The sequence below is a fragment of the Cervus canadensis genome, chromosome 30 (assembly GCF_019320065.1).
Source record: "Cervus canadensis isolate Bull #8, Minnesota chromosome 30, ASM1932006v1, whole genome shotgun sequence".
Classification (NCBI taxonomy): domain Eukaryota; kingdom Metazoa; phylum Chordata; class Mammalia; order Artiodactyla; family Cervidae; genus Cervus; species Cervus canadensis.
In genome coordinates, this window is record NC_057415.1 from 21905177 (window position 1) to 21923456 (window position 18280).

General features: G+C 41.8%; 1 protein-coding gene across 3 annotated transcripts in view; it reads left to right on the forward strand.

The window, feature by feature from the left end:
• The window catches only part of SHC3 (SHC adaptor protein 3), a 191106-nt gene that overhangs the window by 33580 nt on the left and 139246 nt on the right, over positions 1-18280 (forward strand). The gene's annotated exons all lie outside the window — the stretch shown is intronic.

Genomic DNA, 18280 nt, shown 5'->3' on the forward strand with positions numbered 1-18280 from the left:
AAAGGTTTTTTCTTCATTCATAGTATGAATGCATTTCCTTTTTAATTTCCCTAGCTTCGTTAAGCCTAGTTGTATTTTGGGGTGATGCCCACTGTTAGGGAAAGGATATGTGTTGCCAGCTCTGCATGTCCATCATAAATGGAATGAGAGCTTGCCTGCCACCCTGGAGAGCTGAGTCCTGCTTGGAGCTCAGCTCAGGTTCACACCAGGAAGTCCCTGCCTCCGGCAGATGCTTTACTGAGCAAAGGGTATGTTGTGTTATTACATAACAAAGTTATGTAATTTTAAAAAATTTACCAAAGCAATGAATGCTTACCAACTTTGGAAAATGCGGAAAATACAGTTTAAGGATTTTCAGGATGAGTTGATGTTACACTTAAAAGCCCAATAAGTATATTTAAAATATATATTTAAAAAATAGTCAAAAACCAAATCCCCTTTAATCCCACCACTCAAAGAAGATAACTGGGCAGCAGGTGGTTGAGGTCAAGAGTCAGGGTCTGATTCATGAGGTGGCCTGGGTTCAAATCTTGACTCCTCCTGTGATCCTGTTAGCTCAGCATTTCACCTTTCTAAGGACTGAATGTGGCTTCTTCCAAGTGTGACTTCTGACCAGATACCCGCAACAGGCACCTTACCGACCACTGAGTCAGAAACTCTGGGGTGGAGAGGGCCTAGCACCCTGAGCTCAACAAGGCCTTCTGGTGCTTCTGATGTGTGCTCAAGTTTAAGAATCATTACTCTAAGCATGGTTTCCTTCATGTGCCCTTTAAAGTGAAAGTGAAGTTGCCCAGTCGTGTCAGACTTTTTGCAACCCCATGGACTGTAGCCTACCACTCTCCTCTGTCCACGGGATTTTCCAGGCAAGAGTACTGGAGTGGGGTGCCATTTCCTTCTCCAGAGGATCTTCCCAACCCAGGGATTGAACCTGAGTCTCCCGCATTGTAGGTAGACGCTTTACCATCTGAGCCACCAGGGAAGTCCTCATGTGCCTTTTAGCTATTAATGATTTGTAACTGTGTAAGTAATATGTGGGTACATTCTTGTTGAAAAACATAATGTCACATAGAATGAAAAAGCAGAAGTCCCTCTTCATTACCATCAGGTATCGAATTCCTCTCCAGTGGTCACTGCGGCAACCAGTTTGCTGCCTGTTCTTGTAGATTTTCTTTCCCCCCTGTGGATATACTTGCATCTTTGCAGACATATATGTCACTAGGAATAAGTAGTTTTGTGGGTTTTCTTTTTTTGCTTTTAACTTAAATGGTATCATAGTATTCATACTTTCCCAAAGTTAGCTTTATTATTATTATTTATTTGCTTGCCTTGAAAAAAATTTCAAAAACAGAGCCATGTTGTTTTTTTTTTAATTACTGCTTGATCAACCATGATTAAATTTCTTTTTGATATAATCACACAGTAAAAATCTTTGCATGTACCCCCTCTTAAAATGTGTAAGAATCTCCACAAGTACTTTCTCACAGGAGAGGTTTTGGGTAAAAAGGGAAAAATGCATATATAAATTTTTGAGCCATTCTCTGAAATGCTTGTATCAGCTGTGGTTCCACCAATAGTAAATACTGTTTCATCTCATCTCCACCAACACTGATGTGGCTGAATTTTTCAGTTCTTTTTTTTCCAATTTTCAGTTTCTCATTGTGCTTTAACTACATAGGTTTCAGTGCTGATGAAATTACATAGGTTTGGTCACTGCTCATAATGGTCAGCACCATGTCACATAGTGATTGCTTAATAAATGTTAGCTTTTAACGATTAACATTTTGGTATAATCCTTCCTATTTTTTTATATGTAGCTTTTGAAAGACCTAGTTATTATCATACTATAGATACAGTTTGAAAAATTGACTGCACTGCATTCCTTTCTATTAACTTATTTATTTTTAAAAATATTTAAATATTTATTTATTTGGCTATGTCGGGTCTTATTTGCAGCACATGGGCTTCTCTCCAGTTGTGGCTTGTACGGTACAGGGTTAGTTGCCCCACAGCATGTGGGAGCTTAGTTCTCTGACCAGTGATTGAAACCATGTCCCCTGAAGATTTTAAGAAGGCAGGTTCTTAACCACTAGACCACCAGGGAAGTCCCTATTGCATTCTTTCCTCAGTATTTATATAGTCTTCATAAACATGTGATGATGACATAGCTCCTCTGACAGCGTCACCGCACTGACGCTCATCTCCTGAGGAGCACTTTGTGTCTTTGTTGTTTTTGTAACAATTAATAGTTGACAGGGCTTCCCAGGAGGCTCAGTGGGAAAGAATCCACTTGCCAATGCAGGAGACGCAGTTTCATTTTTTTTTTTAATTTAAAAAATTTTTTTTCATTTATTTTTATTAGTTGGAAGCTAATTACTTTACAATATTGTAGTGGTTTTTCCCATACATTGACATGAATCAGCCATGGATTTACATGTATTCCCCATCCTGATCCCCCCTCCCACCTCCCTTCCCATCCCATCCCTCTGGGTCTTCCCAGTGCACAGGCCCTGAGCACTTGTCTCATGCATCCAAGCTGGGCTGGTGATCTGTTTCACCCTTGACAGTATACTTGTCTCAATGCTGTTCTCTCAGAACATCCCACCCTCGCGTTCTCCCACAGAGTCCAAAAGTTTGTTCTGTACATCTGTGTCTCTTTTTCTGTTTTGCATATAGGGTTATTGTTACCATCTTTTTAAATTCCATATATATGTGTTAGTATACTGTATTGGTTTTCATCTTTTTGGCTTACTTCACTCTATATAATGGGCTCCAGTTTCATCCATCTCATTATAACTGATTCAAATGAATTCTTTTTAAAGGCTGAGTAATATTCCATGGTGTATATGTACCACAGCTTCCTTATCCATTCGTCTGCTGATGGGCATCTAGGTTGCTTCCATGTCCTGGCTATTATAAACAGTGCAGCGATGAACATTGGGGTGCACATGTCTCTTTCAGATCTGGTTTCCTCGGTGTGTATGCCCAGCAGTGGGATTGCTGGGTCATATGACAGTTCTATTTCCAGTGTTTTAAGGAATCTCCACACTGTTCTCCATAGCGGCTGTACTAGTTTGCATTCCCACCAACAGTGTAAGAGGGTTCCCTTTTCTCCACACCCTCTCCAGCATTTATTGCTTATAGACTTTTGGATAGCAGCCATCCTGACTGGCGTGTAATGGTACCTCGTTGTGGTTTTGATTTGCATTTCTCTGATGATGAGTGATGTTGAGCATCTTTTCATGTGTTTGTTAGCCATCTGTATGTCTTCTTTGGAGAAATGTCTGTTTAGTTCTTTGACCCATTTTTTGATGAGGTGCAGCTTCAATCCCTGCATTGGGAAGATCTCCTGGAGGAGGAAATGGCAACCCACTCCAGTATTCTTGCCTGGAGAATCCCATGGACAGAGGAGCCTGGTGGGCTATAGTCCATGGGGTTGAAAAGTGTTGGACACAACTGAACAAGAAAACAACACAACTAAACAACAAAAGGATCTTTATGCATAATGGTTATGCATAATGGATCATTAAGATCCATTCCTTATATTAAAATTTCAGAAATGAAATTTCTGGAACAAAAGAACAGTTTTGAGCCTCTTTATATATGTAGAAAAAACATTTTCTGTGTGGTTATATAAATTAAAAATATTCTTATTACGAGTAATGCATTTATTCTTATTGCACTTATTACACACACACGTGAATATCCAAAGTCCTAATGGTGTGAAATCAAAATACGAGGGCACTTCTCTCCCTCAGCATACTCCTGGTGGCATACCAAGTATATATCTTGTTAGATATCCTTTATCTGTATAAACACACACACACAGAAATGTGGATATGTGTTTGATTAGGCAGAGAAAACTTGAGAAAAAAGAATGCTTTTCTTCAGATTATAATTATTATTTTGAATAAAAGACAATATTGCCCCCCCCCCCTTTTTTTAGCTTTTGCCGATGTCTTTTATTGTGATTTACATTGGGAAGATCCCCTGGAGAAGGCAAAGGTCACCCACTCCAGTATTCTGGCCTGGAGAATTCCATTGACTGTATAGTTTATGGGGTTGTGAAGAGTCGGACATGGCTGAGCAACTTTCACATTTCACTTTCATGCTTCTATTTCTCAGGTTCATGGAATTTCAAGCTAAACTTTATCTTTCTTTAAATATGATCCATTGCAGATGGATCTTCAAGGTGAAAACTCAGATCTGGTCTGAAGAACAAGCACTAAGCGCTCAGGACACAACCTAGAGCCTGCTGAAGGCCCAAGAAGGGGCCTTTGAAAGTCTGGATGTTTCTCCATGCCCTGAGAGCGGGCACATAATTACTTTCCTCTCCCTGAAGAGAGAGGTTGGAAGAAAAGTCATGACCAACCTAGACAGCATATTAAAAAGCAGAGACATTACTTCGCCAACAAAGGTCCGTCTAGTCAAGGCTATGGTTTTTCCGGTGGTCATGTATGGATGTGAGAGCTGGACCATAAAGAAAGCTGAACACTGAAGAATTGATTCTTTTGAACTGTGGTGTTGGAGAAGACTCTTGAGAGTCCCTTGGAGAGCAAAGAAATACAACCAGTCCATCCTAAATTAAATCGGTCCTGAATATTCATTGGAAGGACTGATGCTGAAGCTGAAACTCCAGTACTTTGGCCATCTGATGTGAAGAACAGACTCATTTGAAAAGACCCTGATGCTGGGAATAATTGAAGGTGGGAGGAGAAGGGGACAACAGAAGATGAGATGATTGGATGGCATCACCAACTCAATGGACATGAGTTTGAGTAAGCTCTGGGAGTTGGTGATGGATGGGGAAACCCCGTGTACTGCAGTCCATGGAGTCACAAAGAGTTGGACATGACTGTGCCACTGAACTGAACTGAACTGCAGAGTGAGGGGCGAGTTAGTAGCTCAAGTTTTGCTTGCCAGTTTGTGAAGCCCACTGACACTAACTAACCATGCAAGAGGCCCTATCCCTCAGGTTCTGGAGGGTCCAAGCAGCTGGCAAGAGTGAAATGGGGGGCCTGGGAGTTATTGGTTCAAGGTGGCAGGTTTCAGTGAGCACTGTAAACCTTCCCTGGCATCCCGGCCCTCCTGTGAGTCCTGAGCTCCTGGCAGTTTTTGGTTGTTCTAGGACCTGAGTCTCTCTGTCTGTAAATTCCTGCATCCCATGGGGAACTTTTAAGGGCTTCCTTGATGGCTCAGATGGTAAAGAATCCACCTGCAATGCAGGAGACCCTGGGTCAGGAAGATCCCCTGGAGAATGGAATGGCTATCCACTCCAGTATTCTTGCCTGGCGAATTCCATGGATGGAGGGGCCTGGCGGGCTACAGTCCATGGGGTTGCAAAGAGTTGGGCACGACTGAGCAACTAACACACACACATTGGGGGAACTTTTACAGTTCTGGCTCCAGCAACATGTCCCTGACCCCCAGTCTCCTTCACTTCCTAAAACACCTGGTGGGGCAGGGAAAAATGCACCTACTAAGACAGTTCTGATGTCACCCTCATCCTCAGGCACTCATGGCCGGGGCTGTGTCTCCAGATAGATTTCTGAGATGGCAGTCCCAGTTCTTGGGGTGAGGCGAGAGCCATCAGAGTCGGTGGAGGGTGACAGATCTGTGGCTAATCTTTTCCCAATTTTTTTTTTTTTTTTGGCATCCTGCCCTTTCTGTTCATCTGTAGCTGGTTCAGGCACACAGTTGCTGAGAAACGTCTTTATCAAGACCCTCTTTTACAAAATGATGACTTGTCTTAGTGCTATTGGCGGTTATAGCTCTTTTCTTCTGTATTGAAGGAACATTTCCCCTTATTTTCCTCCTGCTCTGGATGAATTGAGTTTTCTTTCAGACTCTTTATAAGTTGCAGTTGTTTTTCTGATGGCTCCGGATTCTTGCCTACACACCCCATTATTTCTTTGAATTCTTTAAACAATTTTTCTTTGAATTCTTGAACAAGCCGGCTCAGTTTATTCTATCAGTGACACTCACTTCTGTTACAGGAACTCTGTCTCCAACCCCAGATGTTTTTGCTTTTAACGCTTCTCATCCAGAAAGCTGATTTTATTCTGTGCCCTTGAATTATTATTTTTAATAATAGTGTTGTTTGCCTGTATTCCTCTATTTCCTGAAGAAAGTCTTCAAACACGATTGGAAATTCTTTATTTTAATATCATGAACTTGGGTTTTCACAGAGTCCGGTTACCAATGTTATGCCATCAGTTTCCCAAGATTTGGGATGTTTGGATGCCCTACCTGGGGGCTATTACCAGACTTACTGCAGAAAGCAGGAGAAGCCAAAAGCCGCAAAGTTCTTCTGAGACCCTCAAGGTTAGCTGAAATATGAAAAAAAAAAAAAAATAAAACACAGTGAAACATATGCCATTTTTAACTAAATATAAACTGTAGTTGAACCCTCAGCCACATTTATGAAGATACCCTTAGGAACCTGGCCTGAAGTGTACAGATGATAATATTACTGGTATCTTAAGCCATGCGTATGCCAGGAGTTATGTGAAATATTTTACAGGTGAGTTTTATACTCACAGCAGGTCCAGGAGACATGTTGTCACCACTGTTCTCATTTAAGGAAAGTAAGGCTCTGGGTGTGCACTTCCGTGCCTGCTCAGTCACTCAGTTGTGTCTGACTCTTTGCGACCCCATGAACTGTAGCACTCCAGGCTCCTCTGTCCATGGGATTTTCCAGGCAAGGATACTGGAGTGGGGTGCCATGCCCTCCTCCAGGGGATCTTCCTGATCCAGGGATCGAACCTGCGACTCTTATGCCTCCTGCATTGGCAGGCAGATTCTTTACTACTGTGTCACCTAGGAAGCCCATGGCTCTGGGAGAAGTAACTAAAAAGCAAACAAACTAAGGTTGCAAGTATTAAATGGAAAAACCAAGATTTGAGCTTACATAGCCTTCGTACAACGTTGATCAGATAAAGGTTGGAAGGTTAAATCAGTATTTATGCAGACAAATCTCAGACTTGAGTGGACATCAGAATCCCTGGAGAGCTTGCAGGAATTTCTAACAGGTTCTCAGATGCTGCTGCTGCCCAGGGGACCACACTTTGAGACTCACTGCCTCATATCCACAGTACATTTGAACATCGCTTCATGGGCTCTCCTTCGATTTCCCAACAATTTGTCTTTCATCCTGGTTCTGACACGTTTCTTTTGCTGCCCCATGATGTAGCTGTCAAAGAATGACCAGTAAACTGTGAGGTCTTTGAAGGCATGATGCCTGTTCAAGTTCTTTCTATGTGAGCCTCCTAACAGGTGCAGATAAGTGTTCATTAACACTTACGTGAATGGTGTAGGGTCTTTTTACACATAGTTAATAAACAATGGGCTTCCCAGATGGTGTTAGTGGTAAAGAGCCTGCCTGCCAATGCAGGAGATGTAAGAGATGCAGGTTCGATCCCTGGGTCAGGAAGATCCCCTGGAGAAGGGCATAGCAATTCACTTCAGTATTCTTGCCTGGAGCGTCCCATGGACAGAGGAGCCCAGCAAGCTACAGTGCATAGGGTTGCACAGTCGGACATGACTGAAGTGACTTAGCACACATGCCGTAAACAAATGCTTATATTCAGTTCAGTTCAGTTTAGTTCAGTTTAGTCACTCAGTTGTGTCCGACTCTTTGGGACCCCATGAGCTGCAGCATGCCAGGCCTCCCTGTCCAACACCAACTCCCGGAGCCTACCCAAACTCATGTCCACTGAGTTGGTGATGCCATCCAATCATCTCATCCTCTGTCGTCCCCTTCTCCTCCTGCCCTCAATCTTTCTCAGCATCAGGGTCTTTTCTAATAAGTCAGTTGTTTACATCAGGTGGCCAAAGTATTGGCGTTTCAGCTTCAACACCAGACCTTCCAATGAACACCCAGGACTGATCTCCTTTAGGATGGACTGGTTGGATCGCCTTGCAGTCCAAGGGACTCTCAAGAGTCTTCTCCAATACCACAGTTCAAAAGCATCAATTCTTTGGCACTCAGCCTTCTTTATAGTCCAACTCTCACATCCATACACGACTACTGGAAAAACCGTAGCCTTGACTAGATGGACCTTTGTTGGCAAAGTAATATCTCTGCTTTTTAATATGCTGTCTAGGTTGGTCATAACTTTCCTTCCAAGGAGTGAGTGTCTTTTAGTTTCATGGCTGCAATCACCATCTGCAATGATTTTGGAGCCCCCCAAAATAAAGTTTCTCACTGTTTCCACTGTTTCCCCATCTATTTGCCATGAAGTGAGGGGACCAGATGCCATGATCTTAGTTTTCTGAATGTTGAGCTTTAAGCCAACTTTTTCACTCTCTTCTTGCACTTTCATCAAGAGGCTCTTTAGTTCTTCTTCACTTTCTGCCATAAGGGTGGTGTCATCTGCATATCTGAGGTTACTGACATTTCTCCCGGCAATCTTGATTCCAGCTTGTGCTTCATCCAGCCCAGCGTTTCTCATGACATACTCTGCATATAAGTTAAATAAGCAGGGTGACAATATACAGCCTTGATGTACTCCTTTTCCTATTTGGAACCAGTCTGTTGTTCCATGTCCAGTTCTAACTGTTAGTTCTTGACCTGCATATAGGTTTCTCAAGAGGCAGGTCAGGTGGTCTGGTATTCCCATCTCTTTAAGAATTTAAATTCTCTTTGAGAATTTTCCACAGTCTGTTGTGATCCACACAGTCAAAGGCTTTGGCGTAGTCAATGAAACAGAGGTAGATGTTTTTCTGGAACTCTCTTGCTTTTTTGATATCCAACAGATGTTGGCAGTTTGATCTCTGGTTCCTCTGCCTTTTCTAAATCCAGCTTGAACATCTGGAAATTCACGGTTCACATATTGTTGAAGCCTGGCTTGGAGAATTTTGAGCATTACTTTACTAGCATGTGAGGTGAGTGCAATTGTGCAGTAGTTAGAGCATTCTTTGGCATTGCCTTTCTTTGGGATTGGAGTGAAAACTGACCTTTTCCAGTTCTGTGGCCACTGCTGAGTTTTCCAAATTTGCCGGCATATTGAGTGCAGCACTTGCACAGCATCATCTTTTAGGATTTGAAATAGCTCAAGTGGAATTCCATCACCTCCACTTGCTTTGTTTGTAGTGATGCTTCCTAAGGCCCACTTGACTTCACACTCCAGGGTGTCTGGCTCTAGGTGAGTGATCACACCATAGTGATTATCTGGATCATTATGATCTTTTTTGTATGGTTCTTCCGTGTGTTCTTGCCACTTCTTAATATCTTCTGCTTCTGTTAGGTTCATACCATTTCTATCCTTTATTGTGTGCATCTTTGCATGAGATGTTCCCATGGTATCTCAAATTTTCTTGAGGCGATCTCTAGTCTTTTCCACTCTATTGTTTTCCTCTATTTCTTTGCATTGATTACTGAGAAAGGCTTTTTTAAATCTCTCCTTGCTATTCTTTAGAACTCTTCATTCAAATGGGTACACATTTCCTTTTCTCCTTTGCTTTTTACTTCTCTTCTTTTCTCAGCTATTTGTAAGGCCTCCTCAGGCAACCATTTTGCCTTTTAGCATTTCTTTTTCTTGGGAATCGTCTTGATCACTGCCTCCTGTACAATGTCACGAACCTTCGTCCATAGTTCTTCAGACACTCTATCAGATCTAATCCCTTGAATCTATTTGTCGCTTCCAATGTAAAACCATCCGGGATTTGATTTAGGTCATACCTGAATGGTCCAGTGGTTTTCCGTACTTTCTTCAGTTTAAGTCTGAATTTTGCAGTAAGGAGTTCATGCAACATGGATGACATTCCCCTTTAGGGGCCATGCTTGAAAATAATAAGCCTGGGCTTACCATCATTCCAAATGAAATTGGAACGAGTCCTCTAATAGGCACTGAAGCTAGAAGTCAGCAGGGTGAGTTATTCATAAATTCTTCTAACCTCTGGAAGTAAAGGTATGGGGACTGAGGAACAGTTACTATTAACTGGACAGAAGAGCCTGGTGGGCTACAGTCCACAGGGTCGCAAGAGTTGTACATGACTTAGTGACTAAACCACCACCATCACAGCTCTCAGAAGCTGCTCTGGTCCAGACCGTTCCGCCAAAACCCCCAGGACTGTGACTTGTTGGCCTGACTGGGATCACACACACATCTTTGACCAACTCTGAGGCTGGAGTTCAAAGACACCCATCATAGAAGTAGCATACCTGAGAGGTGTGGCTGGTTTCATGGATCGCTTCACTCACTATTGCATCGTCAGAACAAGGTAGCTGTCTAAAGGATCTGGGAGGGCTGCTTAAGATCCTTTGTCATCTGAGACACCAGATGACCTTAATAACTTTTTGGTCTATCTGCATCATGGCTTGAAGATCCAGTTTTATTAAGCATGGTCTGTTTCTTTTGGTGGAAAATATTTTAAATTTTCCCTCATTTTGTAACTGTCTGAGTAATAAACGAGCATGTTCTTGCTATGTAAAATGTCTATAAATAACATAGAAGGATTCAGAGCTAATACTCCTTCTGAACCATTCCTCCTTCCCACTGCCCTTCCCAGCAGTACCTGCACCGTCTTCGTCTCCTCTCTGTGCCTGAGGTCTCCAAAGGTGGACCCAGTGAACCAAGCATCTTCATGTTCATATGCTTATGTGGTCCAGTCTCCTTTAGCAAGTTTCCCTTATTCTCCTCAACCACTTTTTTCCTCTGTCCCCTACTAGCCATACTGAGATCATTTGAGATTTTAGTTTCCTGTCAGTATAAAAGAAAATTTAGAGTTATGCATCAGTAATTGGTTAGGCATAAAGTGTACCTGTATATTTTGTTGATTCTTTTCTTATCATTGTTTCTTGCAGCCCACATCCTTCTCTTTTTTGTAGTCCTTGTTTTCCTGAAATAATTCTTTCAGAGAACGTCTGTGGGTGGTTAACTTTCTGAGTCTTTGCTTTGCCCTCCTATTTGAATGCTAGTTTGGGTGGATATAAGATTCTTGGCTTAGTACCCTTCTTCATCCTTTTCATGTTATTTGTTTTCATATATTTGGTGCTGAAAGAGAACTTTCCCTCTACTTTTTTCTTTTATTTTCCTGGAATTCCTATGAGACTAATGTGGAAACTTCCGCATCTAAATTTCATGACTTTACACTGTATTTTACGTTTCAGTCTCTTTGTTGGTAGGAGGTTGTCTTCAGTTCTGGGAGGTTTTCTGGGCTCCATTGTCCAGGCTTGCATAACTCTTCAGTTTTGTACATCTCTGGAGCCCATTGATTGAATTTTCTATGTAGTAAAAACCAGGTAGACACATGATGGAGAAAATCGAACTTTCATACCCTGTGGTTACCGAAATTTATACAAAAATGCCTTCAGTTCAGTTCAGTCACTCAGTCGTGTCCGACTCTTTGGGACCCCATGAACTGCAGCACGCCAGGCCTCCCTGTCCATCACCAACTCCCGGAGTCCACCCAAACCCGTATCCATTGAGTCGGTGATGCCATCCAACCATCTCATCGTCTGTCGTCCCCTTCTCCTCCTGCCCTCAATCTTTCTCAGCATCAGGGTCTTTTCTAATGAGTCAGCTCTTTGCATCAGGTGGCCAGAGTATTGGAATTTCAACTTCAACATCAGTCCTTCCAATGAACACCCAGGACTGATCTCCTTTAGGATGGACTGGTTGGATCTCCTTGCAGTTCAAGGGACTCTCCAATACCACAGTTCAAAAGCATCAATTCTTCTGTGCTCAGCTTTCTTTATAGTCCAACTCTCACATCCATACATGACTACTGGAAAAACCATAGCCTTGACTAGATGGACCTTTGTTGACAATGTAATGTCTCTGCTTTTTAATATGCTGTCTAGGTTGGTCATAACTTTCCTTCCAAGGAGTAAGTGTCTTTTAATTTCATGGCTGCAATCATCATCTGCAGTGATTTTGGAGCCCAAAAATGCCTTGAAATATACCAAAGAAAAGTATGAGATTTACATAATAAAGACTACAAACTCTTATTAAAGGCAATAAATAATACCTGAATTTGAGACAACTCTCATGTTTGTGGATAAAAAGCTTAATAATAAATGTAAATTCTTTTCAAGGTAGCATATGAAATTTCAATGGAATTTAAATTGTTTTTGAGGTGTGGGAGAACTTCACTAAATGATCTTAAAGTTCTTAAGGAAAAATATGCACCAGAGACTCAGAAATTGACCAATGACATATAAGAGAGTTCAGATAAAGGTCCATACAGAAATAGGACTTTAATATACCACAAAGTTGACACATTAATCCAACAAGACATGAATGAATGATTAAATCAGTGATATTCATATAAGTTCTTACTTAAGTACTTGTATAAGCTTTACAAATAGCTGAGAAGAGAAGAGAAAGGCTAAGAAGAAAGGGAAAGATATACCCAACTGAATGCAGAGTTTCAGAGAATAGCAAGAAGAGATAAGAACACATTCTTAGGTGAACAATGCAAAGAAATAGAGGAAAAAAAATAGAATGGGAAAGACTAGAGATCTCTTCAAGAAATTTGAGATACCAAGGGAACATTTCATGCAAAGATGGGCACAATAAAGGACAGGAATGGCATGGACCTATCAGAAGCAGAAGATATTAAGAAGTGGCAAGAATACACAGAAGAACTGTACGCAAAAGCTCTTAATGACCTGAGTAATCATAATGGTGTGGTCACTAACCTAGAGCCAGACATCCTGGAGTGTGAAGTCAAGTGGACCTTAGGAAACTTTGCTACAAAAAAGCTAGTGGAGGTGATGGAATTCCTGCAGAGCTATTTTAAATTCTGAAAGATGATGCTGTTAGGATCAAGTGCTACACTCAATATGCCAGCAAATTTGGAAAACTCAGCAATGGCCACAGGACTGGAAAAGGCCAGCTTTCATTCTAATTCCCAAGAAAGGCAGTGCCGAAGAATATTCAAACTACTGCACAATTTCACTCATTTCACATTCTAGCAAGGTAATGCTCAAAATCCTTCAAGCTAGGCTTTTACAGTAAATGAACCAAGAACTTCCAGATGTACAAGCTGGATTTAGAAGAGGCAGAGGAGCTAGAGATCAAATCATCAACATCTGTTGGGTCATAGAGAAAGCAAAGGAATTCCAGAAAAACCTCTACTTCTGCTTTATTGACTATGATAAAGCCTGTGACTGTGTGAAGTGAGTGAAAGTGGAAGTGGTTCAGTCATGTCTGACTCTTTGAGACCCCACGGACTGTAGTCCATGGAATTCTCCAGGCCAGAATACTGGAGTAGTCAGCCTTTCCCTTCTCCAGGGGATCTTCCCAACCCAGGGATTGAACCCAGGTCTCCCGCATTGCAGGCAGATTCTTTACCAGCTGAGCCACCAGGGAAGCCCAAGAATACTGGAGTGAGTAGCCTGTCCCTTCTCCTGTGGATCTTTCCAACCCAGGAATTGAACTGGAGTCTCCTGCTTTGCAGGTAGATTCTTTACCAACTGAGTCATCCTGTGTGGATCACAACAAACTGTGGAAAATTATTAAAGAGATGGGAATATTAGAGCACCTTACCTGTCCCCTGAGAAACTTGTATGCAGGTCAAGAAGCAGAGTTAGAACTGGACATGGATCAACTGGCTGGTTCAAAATCGGGAAAGGTGTACATAAGGCTGTATATTGTCACCCTGCTTATTTAACTTATATGTAGGGTGAAAAGTGAGAGTTAGTCCCTCAGTTGTGTCCCAGTCTTTGCAACCCCATGGACTATAGCCTGCCAGGCTCCTCTGTCCATGGAATTCTCCAGGCAAGAATCCCAGAGTATGTAGCCATTCACTTCTCTGGGGGATCTTTCTCACCCAGAGATTGAACCTGGGTCTCCTGCATTGCAGGTGGATTCTTTACCATCTGAGTCACCAGGGAAGCCCCAGAGTCAGTTATGTGAAATGCTGGGCTGGATAGCTCACAAGCTGAAATCAAGATTGCCGGGAGAAATATCAACAATCTCAGATATGCAGATGATGCCACTCTAATGGCAAAAAGCAAAGAAGAAATCAAGAGCCTCTTGATGAGGGTGAAAGAGGAGAGTGAAAAAGCTGGCTTGAAACTCAACTTTCTACAAACTAAGATCATGGCATCTAGTCCCATCACTTCATGGCAAACAGATAGGGAAAAAGTGGGAACAGTGGAAGATTTTATTCTCTTGGGCTCCTAAATCACTGTGGATGGTGACTGCAGAGATGAAATTAAAAGATGCTTTCTCCTTGGAAGAAAAGCTATGACAAACCTAGACAGCATATTCAAAAGCAGAGACATCACTTTTCTAATCAAGGTCTGTATAGTCAAAGCTATTGTTTTTCTGGTAATCATTTATTATGGATGTGACTGTTGACCCATAAAGCAGGCTGATGGCTGAAGAATTGATGCTTTCAAACTGCAATGCTGGAGAAGACTCTTGAGAGCCCTTTGGACAGAAAGGAAATCAAACCAGTCAATCCCAAAGGAAATCAACTGTGGATAATCATTGGGAGGACTGCTGCTAAAGCTGAAGCTCCAATACTTTGGCTACCTGATGCAAAGAGCCAACTCATTGGAAAAGACCTGATGCTGGGAAAGATTGAGGGCAGGAGGAGAAGTGGACAACAGAGGATGAGATGATTGGATGCCATCACTGACTCAATGGACATGCGTTTGAGGAAAACTCTCAGTGATAGTGAAAGACAGGGCAGCCTGGCGTGCTGTAGTCCATGGGTTTGCAAAGATATGGACATGACTTAGCAACTGAACAACAATAACTCATATAAGTAGTAGTCTATTTGGAGGCTTGCATTATAATTCATGCCATAGCCTATATAGACAAATAAATCCAAAATAGATTAAAAAGGTAAATGAAAACTATTAAATAAAGTGAAAGCATATATAACTAATAAATATTCTTAAAATTTGGAAGAGTATTATGAGAATCTGTGGACACAAGACCTTCTCATGCAAGATAGGGCATTCCAAAGCCACACCAGAAAGGATAGATGTGTAATCACAGTAATGATTACCATATTACTATGGTAACAAATTCTTTTAGGTAAAATGTAGAAACTGACCATCAAAAGAAAATGATTGAATGGGAGATTAACATCACATTAATCTAGAAGAAAAAGATGGAGAACCTAATAGAAAACTGGACCAAAGATATGAACAGTCAGTTAACAGAAAAAGAAGTGCAAATAGAAGAAAAAAAAAAAAGTGCAAATAGCCAATAAACAAATGAGAAAACTACACAATCTGATTAGATGACAGGGAGATTCACATGAAAACAACAACAAAAAAGAAATACTTTTGCCCACGAGAGGCAAAGTTTCAAAAGATTGATGTTGTCCAGTGTTACAAAGGGTAGAGAAGTAAACTTGCTTAGACATTGGTGGGGACAGGACAAATTGCTACAGACCCTCGGGAGGGTAATTCAACTTGTCAGTGTTGGTGGTGATGTTCACGCAGGGCTGCGAATGCGGCAGTATTGGTCATCCTATATAATTCCCTGAAGTCGGACATGGTCTTCATATAACTGTGAGAGCAGTGGAGGTACTGGCAATACCTGTGAAGGTTGTGGTGGTGGTGATAACATAACTCTGAGAAGTTAGTCTACACGTTACTCTGCACATTCGTCAAAGAATTCACATAGCTTTGCGTTAGTGTTGGTGGTGGTATTCACAAGAATCTGTGATGTTGGTTGTGGTCATATTCATATAACTCTGCAGAGTTGGTGGCTGTGGTATTCATGTGACTCTGCAAGGATCTAAGTGGTAGTGTTCATCTTACCTCTGCCGTGTTGAGCATGTTATCAATTATTCTGTGGAGTGGGTGCAGATGGTCTTCATTTAATTCTGCTGTGGTGGATATGATATTCACATATCTGCAGTGATGCTGACAGCATTGAAATGATGTTGGATGTTGTTTTTGGTGGTAACACAACCTGTGGTGTTGGTTGTGGTAATCACATAACTCAGTGGTTGTGTGAGCGATAGTCTCACCACTGGCTGTCTATTCTCATAGCTGTGATGTTGGTCATGGTATTCACACCGCCCTATCATGGTGGTGGTGTTTGCATACACATAATGTGCCACGTGACAGGTGCATTCACATGACTTTATGATGTTGCTGATGTTATTTCCATGGCCCTTTGAGGTTGGCCAGGTTGGCATTTCACATATCATCATCGTCGGGGTAGAGGTAGTAGATGATCCGGCCATCCAAGATGGCTGTTTTCTTGCTCTCTGTACATCCCCTGCTTGACCAGTACCAGCTATACCTACACCCTACTGACATGACTGACCTTCCCACATCCTTGCCTCCAGCCCCAGCCAGTGATCATTCTAAGCTTTGGTTTAGAGCATCTCCACCATGATACCTCATCAAATGGGCCATTGCGGACATGCTCCCCTGCTGGTTTTCCCTGGTAACTGATAGCCAACCTGATGTCAGTTCCCCCTATAACTGGTAACCTCCCTCTCCCCCTAGGAGCGAAGACTACTGCCCTGTTCTGCCCGCTGTCTGCTGCATATGGTGGGTTGTTGCTCCAGGACCTTGCTTCAGACATGTGAGATTCCCCCATCCATTAAGCCATTGATGTCTCTGTTGCTGACACCAGCTCTTTCTTGGGTCTTGAAGCGGGGCAAGTGTAGGGCTTGCAGGCCTGTAGGGTTCAGCCCAACAGGCGATATTCAAATAAAAGTGTGGCAGAGGTCTTGTATTCACATGACCCCGCATTGCTGGGGAAGGTTGTGTTCATAGACACTGCATTTCATCACAGTATTCATAATCCTAAGATGTTATTTTGTCATGGTGTTGGCATAAGTATGTGGCATTGATATTGTTATTCACAGATCTTGTGAGGATGGTGATGGTATAATTCAGATAACACCAGGACTTGGGCATGGAATTGACACAGCTCTACAGTGATGGCCATGCTGGCATTAACACGGCACTGTGAGGCAGTGATATTCCCATAACTGAGAGAGCATTCACAGAATTCACATTTTGCTATGGTGGTGTTGATGGTATCATATAATTCTGCAGTGTTATAAAATGGTCTTCAATAGCTCTGTGATGGTGGGCATAGTAACTAGCTGACCTGCAGTGGTCATGTCATATTCACACATCTGCAGGGGTGGGCATGGAGGTTTCCATAACTGCAGTGGTGGTGGTGATGGTCATCACACATCTCAGAGTTATTGACACAACTTAGCCACTTTGATTGAAGTAATTACTTCACTTTGTAATGTTGCTGGTGATGGTGTTCACATACCTCTGGGATGTGGTTGTGATGTTTACGTAACTGTGACAGTGCTGGACTTGACAATCCTGTAACTCAGCAAAGTGGGTTGTGGTCTCCACATATCTTAGTGACAGTGCTCACCATATAACCCTGCTGTGGTGATGGTGGCATCCACACAAATCTATAATTGCGATAGTGGTAGTCATATAATCATGCACCGTTGTTCATCGTTTTCCTGTGACTTGTGACCTCATTGTAGTATACATAACTCTGCAATGTTGGTCATGGTACTCATGTACATTTGTGGTGATGGATGTGGTATTTGCCTAAGTCTTCGACTTTGATGGTGGTGGTGGTAGTTATATAACCCTGTGATGCTGGTCCTGGTATTCACGCGATTCTGTGATATTGTCCCTTTAATCACATGACTCTGCAAGGTTGGTGGTCATCTTATTCATATGTCTCTGTGACTGTTCATGGTACCCACTTAACTGATGGAGGTGGTGGTATTTAAATAACTCTGACTGTGCAGTGGTTGGAGTAACAGTCACATTTGAGAGAAGTTTAAAGTTTTGCTTGAGGTTATGTAAGAAGATATGACAGAGCCAGGCTCAAATTCAGGTTTTCTGTATAATTTAAATGCAGTCTTTTCTGTACTACACCATGAGGTCCCTTCCTGCTATGTCTAAATTTAAAGTCATTAGTATAAAACATCTGTACCTTCCAACTCCCCCAAGGGCTTTGGAACACGAATATTCTATCTCTTCCATTCTAGTTGTTTGTCTGTAGCTTTAACTGTGGCCATATAGTTACATACACACATACATTCTCATGTATAAAACTGATAAACAAAGTTAGCTACAAATTTAGATATTAAGTTGAAATTCTGAAAATTTATGTTAAATAATTCAGAAGAGGTCTCTCTAGTAAACCAAAATAAAACACCTTTGGGGGTAATCTATAGTTTATTCAAAACCCAAATGTATTTACTAAATAATGCAGTGTGAGGTTGGCCAAAATGTTGGTATTATAGTGTTTTCATTCTTTCTTTAAATATTGTAAACTTCTGGAAATTTAGTAAAGGACTAGAAATG